At 36.9% G+C, this 26,592-nt stretch overlaps 1 protein-coding gene across 8 annotated transcripts in view; it reads right to left on the bottom strand.

Annotated features, from left to right (window-relative positions):
• The window catches only part of LOC104696376 (activating transcription factor 7 interacting protein), an 88,573-nt gene that overhangs the window by 59,716 nt on the left and 2,265 nt on the right, over positions 1–26,592 (bottom strand). Inside the window, exon 1 of one of the 8 annotated variants that reach the window (XM_010410688.4) lies at positions 11,196–11,553. The exons of the other annotated variants lie outside the window; for them this stretch is intronic. The gene's annotated coding sequence lies outside the window, so the exon portion shown is untranslated. Of the gene's footprint in view, positions 1–11,195; positions 11,554–26,592 lie in introns of those variants that run through there. 8 annotated transcript variants of the gene reach the window in all.

Genomic DNA, 26,592 nt, shown 5'->3' with positions numbered 1-26,592 from the left:
GCCAACCTAATATTCTATTCATTACTACATACAGAGGGAAAAAAAAAAAAAAAAAAAAAAAAAAGGCACATTTTCAGTACTGGTAGCACACTGTATTAATATGCTAAGGATCCTAGATAACGCAGGTAATTCATGTTTTTACAATTATAAACAGACACTTTCTAATAAAGTTTTATGGTAGTCAATTTCTTACTGTACAAAACATGAAACCAGAGTAAGACTTACTTACTCTAGTAAAAGTATATAATGGCAGATTAAATTCTCTTGGGTCAGTGGGTGGACAATGATTTTTCTGTATTTGCTCTTAGGCAAAGATTTGTCACATCTCACACTTGTGAAGGCGTGTAACAAAAATTACCCAAAGTGTCACCCAAATTGTCCTTCAAACGTTTCACAATTGACTATGTAAGCAACCATTGCACAGATGATTCTTCAACTTCAGCATGTCTAGAACAAGCTCTGCAGACACAGATTGCCAGATTTAATTCTTTGCTAAGCTGTTCAAGGAACAGGAAGCAGAAAGTAAAGAAACCTACAACGATTTCTTTATATAGTTCCAATCATAGAAATAAATGATAATAAAAATAGAACTAGCTTTGAAAGGGGCTTTGATGACAAAAAGTAGCCTGAAAGGGCACCAGTTCTTACTGTAGTCTTCCTTTCTAGAACCTTTGACACACCCACCTACTCACCATACTTGCTGCACAGCCAGCAGACTTACAATCTCACTGTATGCCATTTACCTGACTTCTTAGGAGACCAAATGCAATATCCTAGATTTAATTGTTACCATATAAGAGATACTCTTTTCTCATCACTATCTTCTTGCCACACTTCTAAATTCAGTACCAGTAGAAATAAATTTTGAAATGATGTCACACTAGTTTTAAGTGGCATAGTTGTATTGATCTGCATCAGCAGCACCTGAAGCAACAAAGCACAGTATGTTAATTTCTGAGGTGCTGACTTACACCTAATGCTAATAATTCTTGTCAACTCACATACTCTGAAAAACAAAGATATCTGAATAAAAGCAAAGGAGGATGAGAGTCATGTCCTGAAAGTAATTACTCAGTTGATGGGAAAATCCCTTTTTTACCAGGGAGAAGCTAAGGTTTGGCTGAAATCAGTTGGTAGGTAAAGAATCAGGAAAACGAAGAACTTCTGTGTCAATATAGGACAGACACTTTTTTTTTTTTTTAACAGCAAGACAATGATTCACTGAAACAACCTACCCAAAGGATGTGGCAAAATCCCCATCACTAGAGGTTTTCAAGATGCAAGTGGACAGGATGCCAGATAATCTCATCTAGGCTCTCTTTCCCAAGAAAGGCCAGCCATATCATGTGATATTTCAAGGTCCTTTCCAACTGAAGATATTCTATTAACTTAGCTGTACAACTGACTTAATTACCAGAAGATCAGTATTAGCTGTCAGATATTAAAACCCCTCTAAAATGGGACTTTTAAAGGTGGTCAGATGACTACTCCCCCAGTCTTCTGAAAAACTGTTACATCTTCAGCAAGAGCAGTAATTGCACAGCTAAGAAGGTACCTTTCAAGAGAAGCAATCTTCTACTAATAAGCTGTCATTAAAAAACACAAAAAACCCTTCTCTTGAATATATTATATACATAGACACATTTTATATACTTCACGTATTTTGTATTTATATAGATACATATGGTTGGGGAAGACATGATCATCTGGCTTACAGTAAGAAAAGTCTAAAATGGTAATTAGGTTGTGAACTCAAGGATCTAGGTTTATTTGCATAGGATTTTAAATGTAATTTTTGTATATGGAAGCTAAAAAACATATGGAAACAGTAGACCATCAGGCTGAAATAAGCATAAGTGAACTTATCTTTGAGGCAATTTTCTCCCAGAAAAACAAATTCATCTTGTTTGCTATCTCTGGTCAGATAGGCAAAAAAAATTTCATACAACTAAAGTAAGACTGTTTCTGAAACTTAATTTCTCATTCATATAAGACAGACTTCTGTCACACCTGAGATATGAATTCTGAGCACCTCACTTCCCATTCTTTGGTCAACCAGTAGAATTAATGCTTCATTTTGCATCTTTTTCTTTAATTCATTTTTTTGATTGCTTGCTCTTCTGACATGGCGATATAAACTATTCGGTAAATACTGCTGCTAAAAATATAGAGAAATAAAGACATTGCAAAGAGTATCAAGTGTCACAGGCTCTTACAAAGTTATATTCAACTTTTATTTATGAATATCCATAATAACAGCATAGACAAACAGGATGTCAAATAAAAACTACCATGAATGTCTTTGTTTTAAGGGCAAGGTACACTGCAAGGCCCAAGAATCCCATTTTAGAAGGGGAAGGTTATTTTCAGAAGTCCAAACTAGGGGACACCAAGCAATGGACAAAGTCTTAAGTGCCTATCAAAAACATAACACTTTTTTGGGTGGGTTTTTTAATTCAAAGAATTCAAGTGAAAAAAATTAGGATAAACTTGAAATGCAATGCAATACAACACATTTTTTGTATAAGCTCCTCATACCTACAAAACTTGATTAAAATGAGCACTCTTAAAATTCCCACAAATTTAAACTGTGTTTTCATACGTAGGTTTTAACAGTCACAACCCATCTTCCACCTGCAAAATTTCATTTCGAAGAATGTTCAAAACAGTTCACAACAACTTAGAAGTCAGATGTCAAAATATGGTGCAAGAAGGAAAAATACTGAAACCAATTTATATTATTCAGATATAATGAAATACTTTTTTCTCCCCGTTCTGCAACTGCAGCCCATGCACAACTAATCCAGTATAATCCCACATCAAACTGTGAAGACAAGTCAAGGAACAGGAAAACAGGAGTTTATTGCTATTATAAAATATAAGAACAAAATAAGTATTTGGTAGAAAGTCTTGTATCTCACTAGAAAAATATCAATTTGCAAAATAAGTTTTATTGCCAGGTTTTTGTTTTCCATCCCTGATGAAGGTAGTTTAAAGGTTCACCAAAATGTGGAATAAATAGGTATAAAATTTCATAAAGAAAAGTAATTTTTTTAGAAATACTGCTTCAGACAGACTCACTTTATAGCAGCAGTGCTGCTGTAAACATTCCGTGTATTCATCTGTGGCTACCAGAGACCACCACAGTTGCTAAGCAACATCTTAGTTTCATCTCAATTTTGATATTTACCATTTTGGCATATTCATTGGAACCATACTTATTCTTTAAAAAACCTCATCTCATTCCATTCCTTTCACAACTGTTTTATGAAATGCAATCAAATGGATTTCTCAGGGGGAAAAGGGGGGGGAGGGTGGGGAAGCTTCCTTTTTCTTATACTTTTTAAAGTACCCATGTGTAGATAAAATATCTTAGAATATTTGCATGTGACAAGAAACAATCACCATAGTGCTATAGAAACCCCAGTGAGTTTCAGCAATTATCTTGCCTTTTCTGATTTCTGGTTTCTCCACTTAGGTTATAAGCAAGGACAGGAAGTAGAGAATTTCATACTAACAGGAACATAAAAAAATCCACACCAAGAGCAATTAGCATATTATCTAGATTTATTCTACAATGGAGTAAAATGCTACTCTGATAATGAGACTGAACCCCCTCAGTCAAAGAATGTGACACATGAGCCCATACACCTTCTTCCATCTTACAAAAAAAAAGGACCAGTATAAACGACCTTCAGTGACTCTACCAATACACTGGCATCAAGCAGCAGATTTCATAGTGGAAGGAAAAGAAAAAAGATTGCAAAAATCCATGCAGTCAACATATTTCTGTGGATAATATTGCTATGAGGTTACTGCTCCTTGAGAGACTGCCCACACTGACTGTCATCTAATCCAGAGGGGTTTCCTATGTAACAAGATGGCATCCTATGCCCTGGACAGCTACTCTGCACATTTTGCATACAGTAATAATGTTCAAAAGGGGCAACAAGCTTTTCAGAACTCTAGCAGAATAAGCACCACCACTGCTATTCAGTAGCATCTTAAACAGTTTAATCAATATCCATACACAGAGTCCCAGTCTCATAAACGCTCTCCTGGCCTTATTAAGTAGCACTTAAGCATTAAGAAATACTCCTCAATGTCTTCTTAAAGGGTTCTGTTACATTAACTATATACTATGACATCTCCCTTTGGATTAAGCAAGGATTGAGGAAGAAAGAGGAGAGGATGAAATGCTAATAATTAGGTGTAGGCTCTAGTGATGAGAACTGTAAATAGCTATGTTTTTATGAAATACTAAATAAGTGGAATCATGCATGCACTTCAGGCAACAGCTCTTCACGTCATTACCTTAAAATGACCAAGGAAAAAAGCAAGTGCTTAATTAACCATTGGAAATAGGAGATGACAAACCTAATGTTACACAGATATCTCAAAGATGTAGAGTAAAAAACCAATTATCTAAAAGCAATTCAGCTATTGGACCTTCTCATCTTGCAATATGAATCTTAATAAAAGGGAGTCAATTAGCAAGTGCTGTATCACTTTAGCTGCCAAGTACTATCATTTATCTTTTGTGTTGTGGGATGACCAAATGCCAACAGCCATATCTGTAGCAAAACCCCAGTACTAGGAATATGAAGTATTTTCTGTGCATTACAGCTTCTTGTTAATATTACAGAGGAATATGAACTTCTAAACATAAGAAACTGAAATGAAAATCTGTAGTCTGAAGGCATTTCTTTTCCATCACCATTGAAGAATCCATCTTTGTGTTTCCTCAGTTTCTTAGTATAAGATCCTTGAAGAAGAAAGCAGGAAAGTTATATGCAAAATGTCCTCTTTACCACATCAGTCAGCAAGTTCTCACACTAGGTTTCTTAGATGATACAAAAGCAAAATAAAAAGGAAGATTGAAGAGATGTTCCATATAATCAATAAAGACCTCTGTCTTTAAGATGCTACAGGCTTCAAATGAGATCAACTTACACTTCCCAAAATGTTTCTTGTGTCTATTTACTAATGACCCCAATGAGGCTTGCCATTATGTACGATGCACAAGTAATTCTGGAAAGCTTTCCTGCCTTTAAACTTCACATCTAGGGTGACAGGTTTTAATTTTTTTCCTGATTAATTTTTTTCAAAGCCACCATAAGCCCCAGTTTGCAGTTACTCAACACCATCACCTCTGCATGGTTGCTGGCAGCGAATGTGTGGATGGAAGTCAGCCAGCAGCGTTTTGTTCATGCTGACTATTGAGATCATACACACTAGCCTAGTGAACCAGTGTTTAGGATGCCAGAAAAAACAGGTCTAGAGACACCTCCAATGCCAGTGTCGCATTCCTAAGGGGAAAGGATGGAAGTGAACAAAAGCAAAACACAGGTCTTCTAGTAATGAGGCCATTGTTTTGCTTGCTAATGCAAGTTTTCAAAAATAAAGAAGACAGTACTACAAATTCGTGAAGCATTGAGAGTCTGCACAGAACATCAAACTAGCATTCACAGTATTATACAAAACCAAAAAAAGGAGCTGCAAGTTTACTGATACATTATTTGGCAATGATTTTGCCAGAACAGTCCATAAAAAAGTTTTTGAGCCTGGTTCTAAAAAACAGTGGCCAGTCTGTAGCGATACTGCCAGCACATTCATGAGTTGATAGTACTTGGTCTGTAAAAGACTTCTTCTGTGAAGAACTCCAAGCATTTCTACAAAAAACATCCTTAATTTTACTATTTTGTGAGGCAGAAAGCAGCTGATGAAGCAACAATCCAGTAATACCATTTCACAAACACAGAAATACATTAATAATTTATACAGCTATTTTAAACTGCTTGCCTTCCCAAATTTCATTAAAAATCGTATGGAGAAAAATGCATCTGCACAGTCTCTCAGGGCGACCATTTACAAGAAACTCTGTTTCATTTGCCTAGGAAGTTTCCCAAATGCGACCCAGAGTTAGATGCCAGAAGCACACTGTAAGAATTATACTTAAAAATGCCTCCATTGATAAAATGTATAAAAGCCTCAAAGGAAAGCATCTTAAATTTTGACTATTTAAGGTTTGCTGTAATAAGTCAACCTGCAGAAAGGTTCCACCCAGAAACCTTTATCATCAAATGGAACACACTTCCACAGTCTGTCTTTTGCCTGGTGAGCTAGCAAGCCACAATGCTTGCTTGCTTCCTGGAGAGGACAGGCTGCAATTTCACCTCATCCAAAAAATCAAAGGCTAGATTTCTCTTTGAATGAGTGAGGACATCACTATACATCCTTTTTTCATGTTCTGGCGCATAACATCGCTGAACTGTTTCCTGATAATTTTTCAGACTAACTACAGACTCTCCTGATGAATTTACATGCATGACCACCTCTCCCAAGTTTGCATTTGTGATCATAAAACTATTTTATTCACATACCCCCCAAGGTGAATATGACCAGGTCATAATCATTTGTCACCATGGGGCTTGGGGAAGAATTTTTCTACATAATCGAACACTGAGGAAAGGGCAACAGAAGCTATAGAACTGGCTCACTTCCTGAGAATCCTTCTAATCCATTTTCTCTGGAAGCGGTACTAGCTTCTTTAAAATCATGTACAATTCCAGTGAGAACCCTCTGCACAAGAACCTACTGATCCTTGAAAGGACATCAAAAAGAACTGCTGTCAAACGTAATAGCTGCCATTAGGACAGCACAAAATTCCGCATCACACATCAGCTGATCTTTCCAAAGAAAAACTCTTGTTTAGATCTTCTCAGAATAGCTAAAGTATGCTTCACCCTTCTCTCTGTGGGGTTGCTGATGGAGAACACAAGGGACCTCTTCCCCTCCCATCCCAGAACTGATGGAGCACAGGCCTATACTGCAGCTGATAGCTACGTTTGTACTGCTCACAGTTTTAAATGCTGCTCTTTGATTATACCCCCTCCCCTCCACCACCAAAACCCACAACAACAACAAAAGAAATAAAAACACCACCACAGCAAACCCACAAAGCAGATTTAAGTACAAAAGGAACACATCACATAAGGTGCAATTTTAGGGCAGGTCTGACCACTAATTAAGAAAAGAAAAAACCACAACAAAAGAGACACAACTGTAAATAAGAACAAGATAAGGTTACTGACTGCCTGGCATTAGGATAATTGAATATTACCATGTGTTTTACTTTTCTCAACCATAAAGGTTTTCATTCAACAGTTAAAAGTTTTGCTGCATGGAGATTAAGCTTTGCCCACTGTCCTTTCAGAAGGGAGGAGATGGAGGAAAACAACTTAAGTATCCAAAATCATTGCAGCACCTCTGGTGAAAAATAACAAACTGCTAGAATTAAGGAAGACACCATAAAACATGACAACAAAAAGAATAGTTTCTAGGCTCATCAGACCACTAAATGTCCTTAGCCATCCATTTGCTGAAACCAAAAAGGCACTTGGCTTGTTGGTTAACTTAGATTCATCTGGCTACAAGCCACAAGATGAGACAGTCCAGAAATTATTCTTGGGGAAGAGAGCTAGACAACTTTTGTGAGTTATCACCACCAAGTCAAACTAGCAATAAAGGTTGTACCAAACCCTGCTATGTAACTGTATACAATATCAGAAATTTGGATTACATGGAAGATTTCATGAGCACATTATCCCATGTAACCAGCTGCAGAGCTGCCATAGTAGGCAAGCCATACATCAGTTGTTCCAAATCCACGTCTCATTAAATTTCATAGGTTGGCCATTCTTTTAAGCCTGTCTTCAAATCAAAGTGAGATGTCTTTCTGGAAGGAGACAATAAAATTTCTCCTCTTCATTTACTCACTAACAGTAAAATTATTTAAAAAACCCCCAAAACCCCAATAACCTAACTGGCATTCATAGAGAAGAAGAAGACAGACAGTTTTCAGAGATGCACAGCACACTGACAAGAGGAAACAGATTCGGCTTGCAGCAAGAGAAATTCCACAGCAGATACAGAGAACAGTTCTTCACTACAAGGGTGGGCAAACACTGAAACAGCCTGTCCACAGTGGTTGTGGAAGGCTCCTCAGGGAACCAGTCATGGCACCGAGAATACAAAATGCATTTGGATAACCGAGTCAGACATGTGGTGTGATTCCTGCGTCCTGTGCAGTGTGAGGAGTTGGACTTGATGATCTTTGTGGGTCCCTTCAACTCAAAAATTCTATGATTCACCCTTGACAAACCCTGCAGCAACCTGGTCTAATTTTGAAGTTAACCTCCTCTGAACAAGGTGTCAGACCAGAAGACCTGCAGAGGTCCCTTCCAACCTAAATTATCAGCTTAACTTTAAAATTACTTTATAATTTTATTGTTGAGCCAGAGTGATTCTTGTGCTTTTTGCTAGGACTCCTAATTTTTCAACATTGTAAAAAACCAATACAGACAGCAGGACTGCAACCTCTACTGATACAAAATTCACATCATCAACATTTAGTATCACCCATGAACATCTCTTTATAAAGAGTATGACTTCCTTTCTTTCTCTGTATGCAACAGAATTTCAGTCTCTCCGCATTACCTGTCTATTTTGGGCTTTAGCTAACTATTTTGTCTGTGTGATCCCCACCTACTTCCAGGGCAAAGTGTCCTGTCAAGCAGGTATGTTTTGTGCTGAATGGTCTACAGATGTACAAATCAGATTTTGGTGTGCAAGGCTAATACATCTATTGTAATAAATCTAATAAACGGTGTTTGGGTGTCACTAAGCAAATGATCCTGATGACTCTGTCGGAGTTAATCTTTCCATCCTCTATAAGTTAACAGAAAGTAACTATTTTACAATACCAGTCACAAACTTTACTTGGAGCATGATTGCTACCCTCTCTCCTTCAAAAGCTTTAAAAATCAATTTAGTGTTTTGTTGATACAGGGCTTGGGATGGGGAAGTTGTTATTTAAGGAAAAGACTGTATCAAGGAGTAACCACATTATAAATATTGAGTATTTACACTAAGGAACTTTGTTCTAAAACAAATTATACTAGCATATCCTTTTTATAATAGTGTTTCAGCAATTAAACCACCTCCACGTTAATTGAAATAATATTCTTTCACGTTCACTTGCACACTGTTACCCTCCACTATTTCTCTCCAGACCTTTCTAAAAAGTCTTCAGGGTCTTCCAAAATTCCTATTTTATATTGAGTTACTGGGGGGAAAATCTCAGAAAAGTATTCTCAGCCAATTCTTTTAAAACTCCTGGATGCAGATTACAAAGACCTGCTTATAGCCTTTGCTAAGAAATACCTATCATGGAGTCTTTAGTATCTTCCTTGTAACTTCAAGGTTTCTTGAAGTTGAAAAAAACTTGAGTTACTTACATGACCTTATACTATAATCTCACTTTTATCAAAATAACCCCAAAATATTTACTGTAACCTGCCTTTTTTTCTTTCACTATGATTCTGTTATCATTATCACCTATATTACAGTTAGAATTCTCAATTTTTAACAAATCTCACATTCGTTATCCTTTGCTTTACCAGTCAAGGTTTTCCTCTCAGGAACATTTTATTTTAATCAGTTTTCTACATTCTTCATGCCCCACTCAATGCCACTTCTCCTCTACCATCCTCACACTCACACTTCATAGAAAGGAGGGAGGGGCCCTAAACTGCTTCCTTCATATAGCAATGAAAGCAAGACCGATTCTAACGGAATTTGGCATTTACGGAAAACTTTATAATTGTTAACGGTGATTTCTAGTGTAATTTATTTGGGGAAATCTACCATATACCTGCGTTTGAACTCTCTCACACACACGCCCATTTTTGTGCTTTTTGTAGTCTGGACATGCATATAACCAGACTTCTAAATGACAAGCAAAATTCTGTCCATATCAAATCTTATGTTAGCACTGCAAAGTTATTGAAGGTTTCAAAGTGTATGAGCTAACTACAAACTGCAACTCATTTGGCCCATATTGTAGGTATGCAGCATTTTTCTCTGCCATATGAATGCAGAAGTTTACCTTTCTCTGTTACTGTTAAATTCCCCCCTCTGCAATGTCAACCAGTTACAGTTCTCTTTCCTAGCATATTTACTCTATAAGCCTTAATTCCCAGGCCATTTCAGAATGCCTCCAGTATTTTCAGTATCTATCACTGCCATTTTAAGCTCTAATAATCCATCTGCCTACTTTGTTCTTTTACCTCTTTAGTTTCATTCTCTTCAATTAATCTTTTTTTTCCTTCAACCAAAGCAGGCCTGTCTACTTCCAGTTCCACACCCTATCTCGAGCTGATGTCTGCCTTTAAGTGGCCATGTTTTGTTGGCTTGTTCATGCATCTCCAGTTACCTCTTTTCTCTGGGTCAGTGGCCTTCCTTATCCAGTAATTTTCTTTTACCATCTCTCTTTTCCAGTCTTCCACCCTGTCACTACTTCAACTTACAAAATAGAAACAACACAAATATATTGGCACAGAACTAGCACATCTGCCCCATACAACCATTTCATGCATTACATGCATAACCACAATAGACCATATTATGTAATTAGCAATACTTAAATTGTTTAAATTTGCAGCTCTAAGTCAAGGTTATTGTTTTTTGGGGGGGAGGATCATAAAAATACCATATTCTGATCTATTTGCCTACTTACAAAAACAACTATTTAAAACGCGCATATAGGCTTTTAAGAAGGTATTTATACTAAAATATACACAGACAACAATTCAGTATCCAATTATTTTAACAGCTTTGTAATCTCAACAGGAAGAGAATTCAAACTACAACCAGGATCACGAAGATCCTTCGTAACACCATGAAGCTGAAACACAATTGGTAGATTCAGCTTTGTCAACTCCACACCCTTTCCAGGGTAAACTCTCACTATTGCTAAGCCTCCATGTTCATCACCTGGTGTCACTACAGAGACAAAAATAACACAATAGGAAAACACTAGAGGTTTGAATCAAACAAAAGCAGTAACATCACCAACAAAAATGACATACTCAAATTTCCAATGTTTTTTAACTACTTAGTTTTACTAAATTAAACATTTTACAATAATTTTTAGGTAACACTCTCCCTAAAAACAGTAAGCCCAAAATAATTATAGCCAGAACAAATGACTTCTGGGCTTCCCAGAAAAAGCCACTTACATTCAAATTTAATTCCTGGCATTGTGCCAAAGTGGGGGGTATGGGCACCTGAGTGAAAAATTAACTTCAAAGACCTCTAAAACATGAATGCAGAAAATGAGTTGATTTTCTTACCTGACAAGAAGATGGCACGTGCAAAATGAGCTTCCTCCTCTGAGTAAGCCACTGACATGCAGCTCATTTGCATAAGTATTATGAGCTACAAGTAGACTTCCAGGTCGGCCATCTTGATACTAAGATCTTGTTTTGTTTACATAACAGCATGAATACTGGTTTTTAGCCAGCCTGAGCTATGCTGTTATAGCTCCCAGCTAGTAGCCTACATCTGTTCGTTAAAGCCTGCTGGAATTCCTACTTCTCCACATAAATAGCTGTATGTGTCAGAGTGCCCCTGCAGCTCACTGAGCATGCCACAGCCTCTAAGGAAACTGTTGCAACTGCAAGTGCCTCCAGTTGTACTCTTTGTACTGCCTTCTGTGCTGCCAACTATTAGTGCTGCAGCAACTATGTGCAGTGAAGTACCTCCCACATACCACACAGTAGTACCAACAAGCATAGATTTATTACAGCGCAGCGCAAGATAGCACACTGAAAAAGGAAAAAAAAAAATCAAGCTGAAATTTCCTCAGTATTTTCACTTACTAGCAGTCTAATTACACCTAGATTCCTTTGTACATCTTTTCACATTCATCAATGTTGCTTTTTCTGTCCAGAAACCAGAGTGCTCCTGCAACCCGTGTGAAGGAGAAGTCCATGACACATGTTAGCTGCTGCCGACACGGAGCCAGACTGCAGTTACAGCTAGCTGGCGCCAGTAAAAATTTACATAAAGGGGCCTCATTTCAAGACTAAATTGCAGCAGGATATTGCTGAGCAAAGCCTTCCCCCTCCCCATGGGTTCTAGAATATACTTTTCTAGGTATTTGTTTACTAATAATCCAGATCTGTGTCAAAAGTCAAGTGCTGCTCTCATTGTCCATATAAATGAAAACTGACAATAGCATCTGCAAAATAAATTTCACCTTGCAGCCTGTTTCAAGTAGAATTCTACACACACTGTTCATGGTCATTCTCTAGTAATAGAAGTAAAACACCAGAAAAACTGCACAATGCTCAGCAGCCAGGTATTCTTAACCTAGTATTTCCAGTATTTTGCAAATTTCTAACAACAAATAAATACTAATTCCAAGTAAAACAAATTCATTTTTAACCTAATACTGACAAGTAACATGTCTGACCACTTAATTTGTTGTCTCTATTTCACATTTAATTTTTCATAATTAGTTAGATGTACGAGAAAAAAAAAAAGAGGATCTCTCAACCAGAACTATCTTTTCAAGTACCTCTAAGGTACAGTGACAGGCAGTGGCAGAAGCTTGGATTTCAGCCTCACTTTGACTTCTACCAGCTAATTTAAAAATTCCTACCTTTTTCCTTCCAGTCAAACTCCAATTAAATAAATGCTTAAGTTACATTTTACAAATACTTATTCTAAAAGTCACTGTAGTTTTTTTGGGGAAAGAAAAAAGAAACCAGGCTTTAAGTGCGTGTGTGTGTATGTGTGTGTAAAGGATGAATAATTCACCAATACCTTTTCCCCCCTCATGTGCTGCCTTACAACAACTCTTAGAGCATGAAAAAAACAATGCAAATAAGTACACTATTTATTATACTAGGTATAAACACAAATTCGTGAAACCTTAAATAAAATCAAGTTTGGCTCGCTACACATCTAGCAATATTCAGCTATAGTTACAGCCTGGCACCATTTATTGAAAAAGCAAAGTGATGAAGACAGGGATGCTTGTTGATTTGAACATGGCAAAGGCAGAGCATCTCAGGACCAGAAGAGCCTGCTTTACACCCCGGCCTCTTCCAGTTCCCTGCATTGTTCCTCTTTACAATGCCAACAGTGGCAAGGCTTATACAGTCGAATTATATGTCCCATTTTCTGCTGCAAGCATTATTTACTTATGTATGGCTGGTTCTAGGTCATTTGAGCATAACACAATATGCTCACCTGTAACGTCAAAAAAATACTATTTTTGTGTCTGAAAATATTTAGCAATGCAAATTACTCCTCATTTCTTGTTATAATTTATCCTCACCTTTTGCATCCAAAATCCTAGAGTGATTTGTAAGGGAAAGCTAATTATTTTTCCAGAATGATTGTCACATTAAAATGACAATCATTAACAACCCTTTTACGTTAGCTGTATTTTTTGACTTGCCTTACTTTCAGACTGATTTATGTATGCTAGCACATCGAAGCACATACAGAATACATCTTTCAGTGATGCTGTTGTCATCTGCAGAATGAATCATCGGATTAATAGCTTCTGAGATTTTTAAAAGGAAAAGGCGCCAGTGCTACTTAAAAAAAAAATTTGAAAACCCCTTGGATTTCCCAAATAGAGCCATATCCCTACCTTTGCCCGAGCTCTATAGCCTTATGCATGAACACCTGAATAATAGCATGGTTCTCAACACAGAAAAACACATACTGCAAAGTAAGAGCCTTGCAGCATTTTCTGTTCCGGGCTCCAGTCCGCTATGGGAGCTCCATGCCAGAACTTGCCGGCAGCCCCGCGGGCGAGCTCTGCATCTGCAGTCTGCGGGAAGCACCACCCCGCTTCCAGAACGTTCCGGCAGTCACCCGCAGCCCCTCGCTGTGCTTTCCTGCCTGCGCCTTCCTCCCTGTCACACCCCTGGCTATGACAAAGCTCAGTTTCAGACACAAAACGTTTTCACAGAGAGGAGGAGCAATTGGCTTAGCAGTTAGAAACGCACCAACTCGGTTACACAAGGCAGAGGGGGCGGCCTTGGGCCGGGCTGAGCCCCAGACCAGCGGCAGTCTCTGTCTGCCACACACAGGGCTGGCGGCCAACCCCAAGTAAAGCACAGGGACCCTTCAGCAGCCTCCAAAGTAGGGGATTGGGGCGGGATTTTTTTGTTTCCAGTTTCGGCTTTTTTTTTTTTTTTTTCTTGGACGGGGCGGGGTGGGGGAGAGTGGTTTGTTTTGTTTTTAATATGAGATTCTAACCTGAGAGAACAAACCATAGTTAATCATAATTCTCCAGTGACTGCCACTACAGAAAAAGCCAAAAGGTCTGCCTGCCTTTCCCATGTTTTACCCACGTCGGTGGAAACACCTAAAAGCTATTATTGTGACTTTGCCTTCTCAGAACCAGTTCTCTACCTCCAACATGTGAACGACTTCCTTATCTCTCACGAGAAGTGACCCTAAAGCACAGATGTTGCAGTCAAAAGTAGTAAGACCTGCTGTGTTCAAAATAAGTACTGTTAACTATATGGATTCAATAGGTATTAATCAAAGACAATATCTTAAAATGTCGGTTCAGTTCTCTCAAAACAGGTAGAGAAAAAAGTCACACAAAATGATTCCCCAATTCACAGTTTTAAATATTAAAGCATTTAATTGACAGAGTTTGTCTGAAACAAAAGGAAAAAAAAAAACCAAAAACCCAACCATGATGAAATCTGTCACTAGTACCTTGATCCAAAAAAACCAAAACAAACCAACAAGAGAAAAACAAACCCCAAACAAGAAAAAACACCCACGACAGAGCAAATGAAAATGAAAGGCCCTGAGCCTTCTGTAAGCAACACACACAAGTCCAAAACATCCCTTTCCCTGCCTTTTCTTCTCCAAAACACAAACCAGATCAAATTACTATTCACTTAAGAATGAGCTAAAACTTAAGTAGTTCCCAAAATTTTCTCACATTAGTGTTTGAAAGACACAGAAAATTATGTACATTTCTGAAATGGAGAACTGTCTATCAATCCATTATCTTAGCTGCTATGGTTTATTTGAAGATATTTTACAACAGAAACCTGAATCAGCAGAAAGAACAGGAAAGGCAGGAAAGGGGGGGAGGAAGGACTGACAATATTTGTATCCGCTTTTCTATTGTAAAGGAGAGGTGAAAAAGTGTCTAAACCAGGTAAATTCCAGGCTGTAACAGTCTAATACATTGCACTCCCTTTCTTCTAGAAATGGAAAATCCTCAGTATGAGTATCCTTATCAACTTCAAAACCCCCACATTTTGCTCACTGAAATTTACATGAAGAATTTTGTTATTTATTAAACAGCTGACTGATTTCAATCTGAAAATCAAGATGATGGAAGAAAGTAAAAAATTTGGTTTACTTATAATTCCTTCAAAGACAATACGTGCTTGAAAAAAATCTGCTGTATTTTGTATCTAAAAAATAAAGGTCCAATTCAACTGTGTAATAAATTCTTAATCATGTTACGACTGTTAAGATTCCAAACAGTTCTAAGAATTTGGTAACTGTTTATTTCCACCTGAAGAATCAAACGAGTCAGCTATTTTAAAGTGATTTCCATACATTAAACAGTACTGCATTCATTCCACAGTCCATTCCAGTCCATTTCAAGTCCTGCCTGAAATCGTTTGCACCCAAAATTTCTACCAAACTATAAGATGAAGCTGTGCAAATTATTAGACAATTTTAGGAGGAACATAAAAAATAATCAAGCCATGTTAGAATGCTTCCAAGCAACTATGATTTAGTCATGAAAAACTATCCATATAGTTGGTGCACGAATGAAAATAAAATCATACAAAAATTCTCCTTTTATAGTACAACATTTGCAAGGGTGGAGGAAGGGAATCTATACACGTTTTCAGAGTAAACGATCGGTTTTCTTTTGGAATTTGTATTTCTCTTGGAAAATCATGTAGATTTGAGACTACTACCCTATTAGAAATTTATTTAACTCTTGAGAGTCTATCCTTCAAGTTTACCTATCAGCAGTACAACCCTCATTTTTCTAGAACACACAGACACGGGAACACTGAGCACAGTCTGACAACACATCCTGCATTAAAACTGTATAGCAATCAATTCAGCTTAAGTTATTACTTCATTACACACATCTAATTCAACTCATGAACAGCTAATTTATGTATTTAATAAAAGTGATGGGGAGAAGGAAGTGGTTCAGCATCCACTCAAATACCTTGTTCCTGTGCACATAAATTGGTGGTTTTCATTTTCTTTTTTGATTATTAACACCCAAACTACTAGCACTATGGGAGTGAAGAGAGAAGAGGCTATGCTTTCAGCTACTAGTGCTACCATAAAAAAAGCATTATAATATACTTGGATTTCTGAAAATGGGAATGTATCCCATTTGCAAAACAGGTTTCAAAACCTACCATACTTTTAGCATTCCAACAGGTACTTCAGGAGAGAAAAAAAAAAACCAAAAAAACCCCCAAACCACACTACCCATGCAGTTCATCCAACAAAACACTACTGCTCCCTGCTGGGCCAGTCATTTTGTACAGCGCTTCTGAAAATGGGTGTTCAAAATGGCCTGTTAAAAAGCAAAGGAAACCAAAACCAAAGGGAAGGGGAAATACAGAGACAAGGGCTTTTCTCTGAGCTCTTGCAACTTTTCTGTAAAACGGGAGTAAGCTTACTCAGCTCACAGGAAAAAAAAAAAAAGACAATGGGCAACAAAAAGTCACTAAAAGCACTATATCAAAGACATGGTCTGAAAATACAGTATTTTACTCAAATGTTATACATCTAAAAAACCATTCCCTACAGTGATTGCCGAAAATATTCTGCTTTTCATGCTCCCATTTAAAGAGAAGTTCAACAGAGAAATCTTAAATCAACAAAACAAATTGCACAGGATAACTTTTATATGCCTGCTGTTTTCTTTAAAAAAGCCACCAACCAAAAAACCCAACCCCCAAAAAACCAACAAACCACCACAGGATGTGTATGGTAAAGTATGTTTTAAACATAAAATTTCATCCTCTCCAGAAATTATAGTGTAGGAGTTTGGTGATTTCAAAGAACGAAATGTTTCTACTTCCTGTAGACAATATGAATTATTAACATCTGGAACTAATCAACAATAACTGACTAAAAAAACGCACAAACACAAACCTCAGTAATCATTTATAAGATTGGGGTCAGGATGACAGACTGTCTTGCAATAAACCAGAAAGATTATTGTTTCACTACATTATTAATCTACATTCATTAGATGAGATAAAGGTATGGCAAAATATCACATTTTATCAAGACAAATGTATTTAATTAGTATTTGCAGTTTGAATTTTCAGACATTTGAAAGTACCCAAATGTTCCCAGGACCTTAACTATCTTACCCAATCAAAAAAATCCTCTATGAACTAAAATTTGCTGTGAATCAAATTCACTAAACAAAGTTCCACTATCAATAAAAATAATAAAACTACCTGCTTTTCATCACCACCTCTAACCACACATTTGCATTACTCTCATCTCTTACCCTAAAGCAGAAAAATTTTATAACCAATTACTTAAAAATTTACTGCTCATTGAAGTCACCAATCCATCTCACCTTAAAAATTCTGTATACTGAGTTTATTTCTTTTTATCAAGTGAACAAAATAAACATGGAGAAATTACGTGTTCTGAGAATCTGACGTGCACTGTCTGCACAGAATATTTTATGTCTTTACAAACAGTGCGTTGCCATTAACTGTACAAGACAGTATATGCGGATATTTAAAACTAACTTAACCAAGTGCTTTGTTAACAGATTATACCGAAAGCACCAAATTAATGTGCAAACATTCTGAGGAAGAACTGAACCTTTTGGCATTAGACTAGCTTTCTCATCCCTAGCACTAAGTTCAACTTCAGCCAGAAAAATACTATGAGCAGCATACACACTGATGAGTTACCCAGCTTGACTGCTGCTCCCGATATGTTCCTGGAGAACTTCAAGAAATTCCCTGTTTCATTACTCTTGGTTTAACTTAGGTGCAACTTAAGAACCCATGAAGACCTGAACTAAGTGTAAGACAGAACAAGAAAATTAAATATACACTCATAAAAAAAAATGCCTTCTTTCTTCTTTTCTGTTGTTCAACGCCCCAGTGGAAAAAAGTTGCGCATTACTTTTCTCCTACCCTCATCTCCCTTGACACAGACAGCACCTTTTAATGTGTTTTAAGGATAACAGCGAGGTCCCCAACCAATACCATACAGCGAAAAACACGAGGCCATGTAAAACCACTAGCACTTTGAAACTCAGCTTTCAATTAAGTTATACAAAAGAAACAATGATGGATCTCTAAACCTCCATCTTCTCATTTGTAGTAATTCCATAGAATTTGTAGCATTATTCCTGAGTAGCAAGTAAGTGCTACTTGCAAAACAGTTAACGATTTATATAATCATTGATTTTCTAATGTAGTTATATAGGCATTGTAATTATTTACCACCAGAAAAGTTACACATTGAAAAAATGATAATCAAATCTAATTACTTGGTTGCAAAAATTTAAGTATGTAAAGAGTTTGTTTCATGTTTCAGTTAAAGTATGAGGCAAGCATTTGAGAAAGGGACAGCACAGAATGAGAGCTCTTGTGGCCTGGTAAGAAGGTAAGCCGAAATAAAGTAATTTGATTAGCAGAACAAATATGATATTTGACCTGGCTTGTCCCACCTAATCTATCCTGTAACTGAGACAAGATAGAGATCTGTGAATTAATTCAGTAAGAAAGGGGAGAAAAAACAAAAATACCACAAAACAAATGAAAAATACCTCAACCCAGTGAAAGTGACAAAAAAAAAAAAAAAAAGACAACAGCATTTAAACATATATTATACAGCTTAGAATTAGTTAACCATGCCTAACCAAGGTTTGAAATTGCTTCTCAGCAAAGCAGAGCTGGTGCTCACCTCTAAGGTCAGGAGCATGTGATGCCAACAGCTCTACTCGCACAGTCAAGCTGAACTGCTGCATGGAGCACTTTTTCAGCCATTCTGAAACGGCTCTGTCTTAGCTGTACTGAAAATACGACTAAGATGGCTGCAGTGCTCTCTCAAGACAAGCCAATCAGTGACAACTCAGCAGGAGGTAAAACACTTACACAGCAAAGCACCTCCCTCTTTACCATGCTGCAACAAACTGCACAGAAGGGATGGGTGGATGGGTGTGAGCAGAGGAGTGGTTTCTTTGACAGGCAGGAAGTGGTTAATGCACAGGTGCAACACTGCAGCTACCTGGCACCACCAGTAAAGGGAAAATTGAAATAAACCAAAAACCAGAGAGGCAGCCCTGCTAGGCCTGTGATCCAGGGTTTGTATCACATACTTCAAATCTCAACTCCAAGGCAGTTCAGAATCCACGTCACATATTAAGAGTCGCAATACAGACCCAGATCACGCACAGAACTGACAAACATTAGGGAATACTTTCTAAGAGCAGGCTCACTTCAGTGCTTAAAAAAAACCCAAAACAAAACAAGAAAAAAAAAACCAACCCCAAAACCACTTAAGAAATTAATCTATATCTTTGTACTGCTCCACCTACTTTGAAATATTCTATTACATTAGTTGCCCAATGAAAGTTTATTTGGAAGGAATAAATGAAGTTCACCTTATAAGAAAGCTGGCAAATACCCCAAGAACATTCCAGAACTCCAATGTCTGCAGGAACCAAGTATCTAATTCTTTATGACTGCAATGCAGCTTGTTAAGTTTTTCAAAGAAGAGCTGTATTTAGAATCACTTAAGGAATTTTGATGGAATCTTGTAACAGAGCAGCTCCTGAAGAACTGGTTTGAGAACCTATGGTGGGGGACAAAGGGGTTATCAAACAAAGACACAAGTTTAACACAAAATGAAACCCAATACAGGTTTTGCTCTAGTATCTGTTTATTATCACCAATCATGCGCTCTCACAGAGGCAACACTGGATCCATCAGTTCTGGAGGGAGTTCCTCTATACCTGCCTCACTTTCCTTCTATAATATCCAGCTTTGTCTGTTTTAAAATACCTGCAAGAGCCCATGCAGCAATTCTAAAGGAAATTACTAGCCTTCTAACAAAAAATAATCTTTGTGATCCAAAATTAGCCCAGCACAGTAAGTCACTCCCCCCCCAAAAAGTAGAACAACATGCCCTCCAACCACTTCAATTATGAAAAGGTCTAAACTTATGTAACTGTGCATGTCTGTTGCCAGCTGTAGCTGGTTATTTCATTGACTAATCATGCCAGCAGCAGTTGTCTCATGCACTCATCAGCACCACAGTCAGTATTTCTAACTTTAAAAATGGTGAAATACACCATCTGGCTTTTCCTGTTGTCCTTGTATTACCACGATTTGCAGTACAAGAAAGGGCACATACCACATATGAGACAACTCCACTGACTGTCTCTGATACTACTGTACAGATTTAGAAGACGAAATAAAAATGTATTTGAAGTTCAAATGCCTGAAAGACATATTTCTCAAAAAGCAGATCTGTGAACATTGAAGAACAAGTTCATTACAGGTAATTTAAAGCTAATCATTACAATGAAGCTTTTCTTCACCAACACCTATTACTAAGCTAAAAATCAAGTTTACAACCAACTCGAAAGAAAAGTTTTCTATTATACAGTTATATACCCACTGTTACTTACTTTGAATATCATATATACCACACCATCAGCCTGTGGGAATTTACAATAATTTGAAGATTTCAAAATTCAAACATAAGTATTCAATTTGTGTAACAAATATACTTTGATTTTTCCAGTAGCAGTATTTTAAACAGAATTCTGTGTTTAGCGTATCTACGAAATTTGTCCATCAAAACGTGAATTCTGACTTCAAGTCCTATAATTTCAAGAATACCGCCAAAAACATAGGGATGTTCTAACCCAGAAACCAAGAGCTGCACTCGTACAACACCGCGTTTTATGTAACACTAAGTCTTGGAACTTGACGTATGGATGACAATGACTTAAATAGGTTTGAACAGGCAAAACAACAAGTTGGCAAAAAAACTTCAGAGAACGTTTTCCCTGAGCTAGAGAAAACAGAATCCATGTCACAGTCCTGTTGCTACAAATGTCTTGCCTTGTCAGAAAGCTTCATGAACATGCAGATGCACTGATACATTAACACAGACACATGGATGCAAAGAATGTTATTAAATAGTAAGAAACCATGTGCATTAACTTAAATGTCCCCTTCAATATACCTCCATTAACACACCAAAGTGTGTTTCTAAAGTGTGTTAGAAGTTATTAATCAAACTAATTTTAAAATAAAACCCGATGTTTAAGTAAATGAAAATTTATGAGTGGAGTAAGTCCTCTGAAAATGCTTTGACTCAAGAAATATTAAAAGTGAAGCTACATTAATCTGTAATTCCTATACTAGCATGGGACTACAATTTTTTCATTGCTACTTAGCATGACATTTATATGGGTTCTCTAGTTAAAACCCCCCCAGAATAAAATGTTTTAGTAGGACTACAGAATGGAATTTAAACTTAACATGTTATGGTAAGAACTCTTCTCTCTTTCGATAACATGCCAAAACACTTTAATATCATCTCACTAAGCTCAGTTGCTGTAGTCATAAATTAAAACAGGGCTTCCATTTTCCAAATTTCTCATGAACATCAACCAAGAAACACAAGAGAATGGCAACCTGTTGTTTCTCTAATTATTGCCCTGTGTAAGTAGCATCACCTTCGCACACACCACTTAAATATCCTTACATAGAACCACAGAAGTGCTTGTTTCCAAACCACATCCTATCCACTATTCTCACTTGCCCTTTTCCTTTATTAATCTTTTTTGCTGTTGTATAGGGTTTTATACGTTACTTAACATTAAGTGGACACAACAGTTCTTTACACTGACAAACTAGGAGGAACTACTAGTATTTGTACGTATTTCAACTGAAGTCTCAAAATACTGTTCACTGAAACCCTCCTTTACTCCTATTTTTACACAGACTAGTAGACTGACTTCAAGGAACATCTCTCATTTAAGACTCCGCAAGTAAAAACTACTTAAAACTGTTGTCAGAAAAAAAAGAGTCCATAATCATGAGATAAGGAATACTGAAGTTACGAGAGACAAAAGTCTGCACAACATTTAAGGACTCTTCATCATTCCAAGCAGATGGATGGTCAGATCAACGAGGGAAATTTTCAGTGCATTGACTGAAGTCAGCAAGCATTTATGTTGAGGTGCTTAAACATTTTTGAAAGAACAAAAATTCAAATCCAACGTTTTTTAAAAATGACCTTACAGAAGTTGCAACATGTTGGAGATGAAGTTAAAAGTAACATGGCAGATTTTGGGTTGTTTGGCTGGGGTTTTTCTTTTGGGGGTGCGAGGACAACAGGATGAATGTATTTTTGGTTTGTTTCGGGAATTGTTTTGGGGTTTTTTTACCATAACATTTCTTTACACTACTGTGAAATGAAAGATAATACTTGAGACAGTACAAAATGACAGAAAATACATAAGAAATAATTTTAACAGTTACATGTCATATCCACAGTCATATAATTAATAAAAATTGTGGATTGAATATATAAGTTTACTTGAAAACATTTTCAGAAACTGCATTTAGAAAAGCACTTTTCCTGTATTACAAAAATCCACATTACCCACAGCCAAGTAGGTCTGTTAGTTGACCTTTATACTTTTTAAAATACATTTTTACAGAAAAACCCACTTTGCACCCAGCCATCTAATTTCCTAAGATCTCAAATGATTTGATGTTTGTTCATGAAAGAAATAAGACCTCGTAACTCTTATGTACAGTTTTTCATCATTTATAACAAGCACAGCTCAAAATACAACAAAAAGCATGGTTTGCTCTTTTTTCCCTAACTACCAAAGGAACACAAAGGGTATTTATACAACATACATACACTTACACAACGTTGTTAATTCCTTCACTGTGATGTGATGGAAAGTGACATACAAGTGAAAATCAGGCCGTTATTTAATACCATATACTTAGTACCGTATGCTCAGGTACACCACCAGGGAGTCTTCACTTTCAAAAAAAAAACCAACCCCAAAAAATAGGGGAGGAATGAGGAGGGCAGATTTGCTGTTAAATATACTGGCAATTTTAAAAAGGATACACCACCTGTACTACACAGAACAAGGAAGGAGCAATGGAACTAGCAACTCCGTATTTCTTACGGATTTATAAACATTGGTTTTCTACTTTTCACTCAGGTTATCACTGGTGCCTTACTACACCAGGTGAGTGCAGGTACACAGCTAGTCTGAAGCCACATGCTGATGTGACAGCCTCCATACTGCTCTGATGGACACTGCCTGTGTACTGACAGCAAATTATTCCCCCAAAACAACACATAATTTCCAAGTTTTCTTGCTGCCAACACTGGTAGCCTCTCCTCACCCCAGCTGTTTGTTTCCACAAACTTTACAGGTATTAATTATTTCTGACACTTAACTATGCTTTATGTTTACTGAAAACCAACAAATCTTCCCCGAACTACTAAGAACAGAACAATTGGCAATCAATGTTCACATAAAACTAGACTACTGCACTAGAAATGAGCACACTTCTCTTACAATTTTTAGGGCTATGACACAATTTGAAATCTTTGCCATGTTATCTGGCATTGCAATTTTCTGCTTAACCGAAAAAATTAAACTTGTTAAACAAATCTGTCTTCCTAGCAAAAAATTTAGAAACATCACTTTAATAAATTTATTCATGCATTTTTTAATGTAAGCATAAAACTTTTTGCTGGTATGCAACACTTAAGCTGCATGTAAGCACAGCCCCTGCTATTGGTACAGGCTGGGGGATGAATAGATTGTGAGCAGTACTGCTGAGGAGGTCTTGGGGGTGCAGGTGAATGAGAGACTGGATGTGAGCTGGTAATGTACACTTGCAGCTCAGAAAGCCAACTGTATCCTGGGCTGCATCCAAAGCTGTGTGGGCAGGAGTGAGAAAAGGGATTCTGCCTCTTTGCTCTGTTCTGGTGAGACCCCCACCTGCTGTGATTTGGGGTTCTCAGCACAAAAAGGACATGGATCCACTGGAGTGAGTCCAAAGGTGGACAACCAAAATGATTAGAGAGATGGAGCACCTTTCCCAAGAGAAAATGCTGAGAGAACAGAAATTATTCCGCCTGGAAAAGAGGAGGCTCTGTAGATACCTTAGAGGACCTTCCAGTATTTATGAAAGGAATCTACAGAAGATCTGAAAAGATACTTTTTACAAGGTTATGTAGTTATAGAATGAACAACAATGGCTTCAAACTGAAAAACAGCAGGTTTATATTAGATATCAGGAAAAAAAACTTCAGTGTCAGGGTGATGAGGCACTGTACTGTCAAGTGGTGAAATTGTGAATGCCTCACCCCTGGAACTTTTCAAGGCCAGGTTGGATGGGGCTCTGAGCAACCAGTTCTAGTGGAAGGTCTCCCTGCATGTGGCAGGGCAGCTGGGAGTAGATGATTTTAAAGGTCTCTTCTAACCCAAACAATTCTAGGATTTTTCACTGAAAGTATTCTGGCTTGGCACTAATACAAAACCAGAGGAAAGCATAAAACACAAAGCTGCGTAAAAGTCACGTGCAACTGAAAATCTGCTTTCAACTTTGGGATGCTTTTTGGCCTGGAAGTATCTTCACACAGTCAAAGAAAAACAAAGATAAGAACTAGAACATAACTTAAAACCAGGATACGCATCTTAAAATAAAAAAAACTCCTCCAAACTAACAAAACCAGACTTCCCTTTCTGCATCACACTTCAATTGCTCACCTCTGTAAAAAAATACTGATGTATTCAGAAGATCCAGTTTCTAAATAATTAATGCCAGTATTTCATATCTATAACTCATGACACTCACTTTTATAGTCTAATCTGTAGACTAATACTGTACTTCAGTTAGATGCTTTCAGAGACCTAAGCATTGTACGTATAAACCCAAGAATTTGACTCTGATTACTAAATAGAGAGGGAAAAATTACAAAAACCAGAACATGAGCAAAAAATGTGAAACATATAAAACAATACACAAAATCTTTTCAGACAAATAAAAACTAAGATTCCCACAATATCATGCAAAATTTTGCTCTAAAAAAATTAACCAGAACTCAAAACTTGACATAATCTATGTTCCAGATCCTCCTAAGCAAATACTAAAGTATTTTAGTTATCTTCTGTGGCATCAGGCAGCAAGTCTTAATCTCCAAACCACAGCCAAGGTAAAGAAATTTTAAAAATTAAGTATTTCACAATTCACGCCTAAACTGTACTCAAAGATTAAGACATTCTACAACTGCCTGACTTGACAAGAAAAGCGATCACTTTAGAGAACAACTGTATTCAATGAGCTGTCAAAAAAAAAAGTTGCCCCACAGAACAGCCTTATCTTACTGTCCATCCTGTATTTGGATAAGTCACTGCTGCTTGATAAACAGCTTCTTACAGTAGAGTGGAATTAGGTTTTTTCATGCAGTAGAGCATACAGTGCAATGAGTAGAACTGAAACACCAGAATTCCAAACTTACATAATGAAAGTAGCATTTATATTGATCAGTTTTAAGAGTTCCCATTTATTTTGTGTGAATAGGTGAATATCTCAGAATGACACCACATACTAAAGAAAACCAAAGACCAACAACAGATGACTCCCAGAAATATTAATAATGTTAGAGTTCATTGAATTTAAAAATACTATTATACAAACATACATCGGGGGAAAAAAAACCCCAACTCCCCATATTCACATACCGTAATAATAGTTTTCTAACTTACAACTTCATTTTTTTCTTGTACTATCTCTTATGAAAACTGTGATGTACATGTGTCATTGCTGTAATTTTCAACATAAAAGCATAATACAAACATGTAACTAATCTACAATATAGAAGAAACACCAAGTGCAGAACAAAAAGGGAAAGAAAAGCATTAACATGCATGCTATTTAGTAAGAACAACATACTGGTTTAAAGAACCTTTTAGCCTTACTGTTTACCTTCTGTTAATAAACTTGGCATTTTTGCCGTAAGTGTTGTTTCTGACTGTAAGTCCAGATAAACTCAGTAAGTGATTACACTATTAAAGTAATCTAGTTGGTGAGAAATAAGATACTTTTTTCCTTATTTTGGAAATAAAATACAGTACTCAGTTTAGTCCAGTCCTTTCCACTGTGGAAATATTTCTAGTTGTAACAGAAAACACGCACAGAAAAAGAAAATGAAGACTGAGTTACTAATTAGGCATCAGTATTTTAGAACTTACTGAACATGTAAAACATTCCTATTTGCACTAGATTTTGTAAAACCAGTATTTAAAGTCAAACTATTTTTATTCCTAAGTTGTTCAGGCTCTTTCTTAGCTGGCAAAATCACCTCCCATGCTAGTGGGGAAGCATATGCCTATGTGTTTTATGTCCCAAATGGAAGCATTACTGAACGAACCTTTATAGGAAAACTAACATACTACAGTTAATTTTGATTTAAGTTTGTGAAATGAGTACAGTAATACAAACTACAGCTTGTAAAACTGTAGAAAACATGGCAAGTAAGGCATCCGTATCTATTGCAGTCAGCATCTTCTTGGAAACAGACTTCATAGAGGATAGAAGACAACAGGTCTCTCAATAAAAGCATCAAAATAACTACTTAAATTGATGCATACAGTAATTATTGTATCCT

This window comes from Corvus cornix, chromosome 1A (assembly GCF_000738735.6).
Source record: "Corvus cornix cornix isolate S_Up_H32 chromosome 1A, ASM73873v5, whole genome shotgun sequence".
NCBI classification, from domain to species: Eukaryota; Metazoa; Chordata; class Aves; order Passeriformes; family Corvidae; genus Corvus; species Corvus cornix.
Note: the sequence above shows the minus strand (reverse complement) of the source record. Positions and strands in the feature narration are given on the sequence as shown.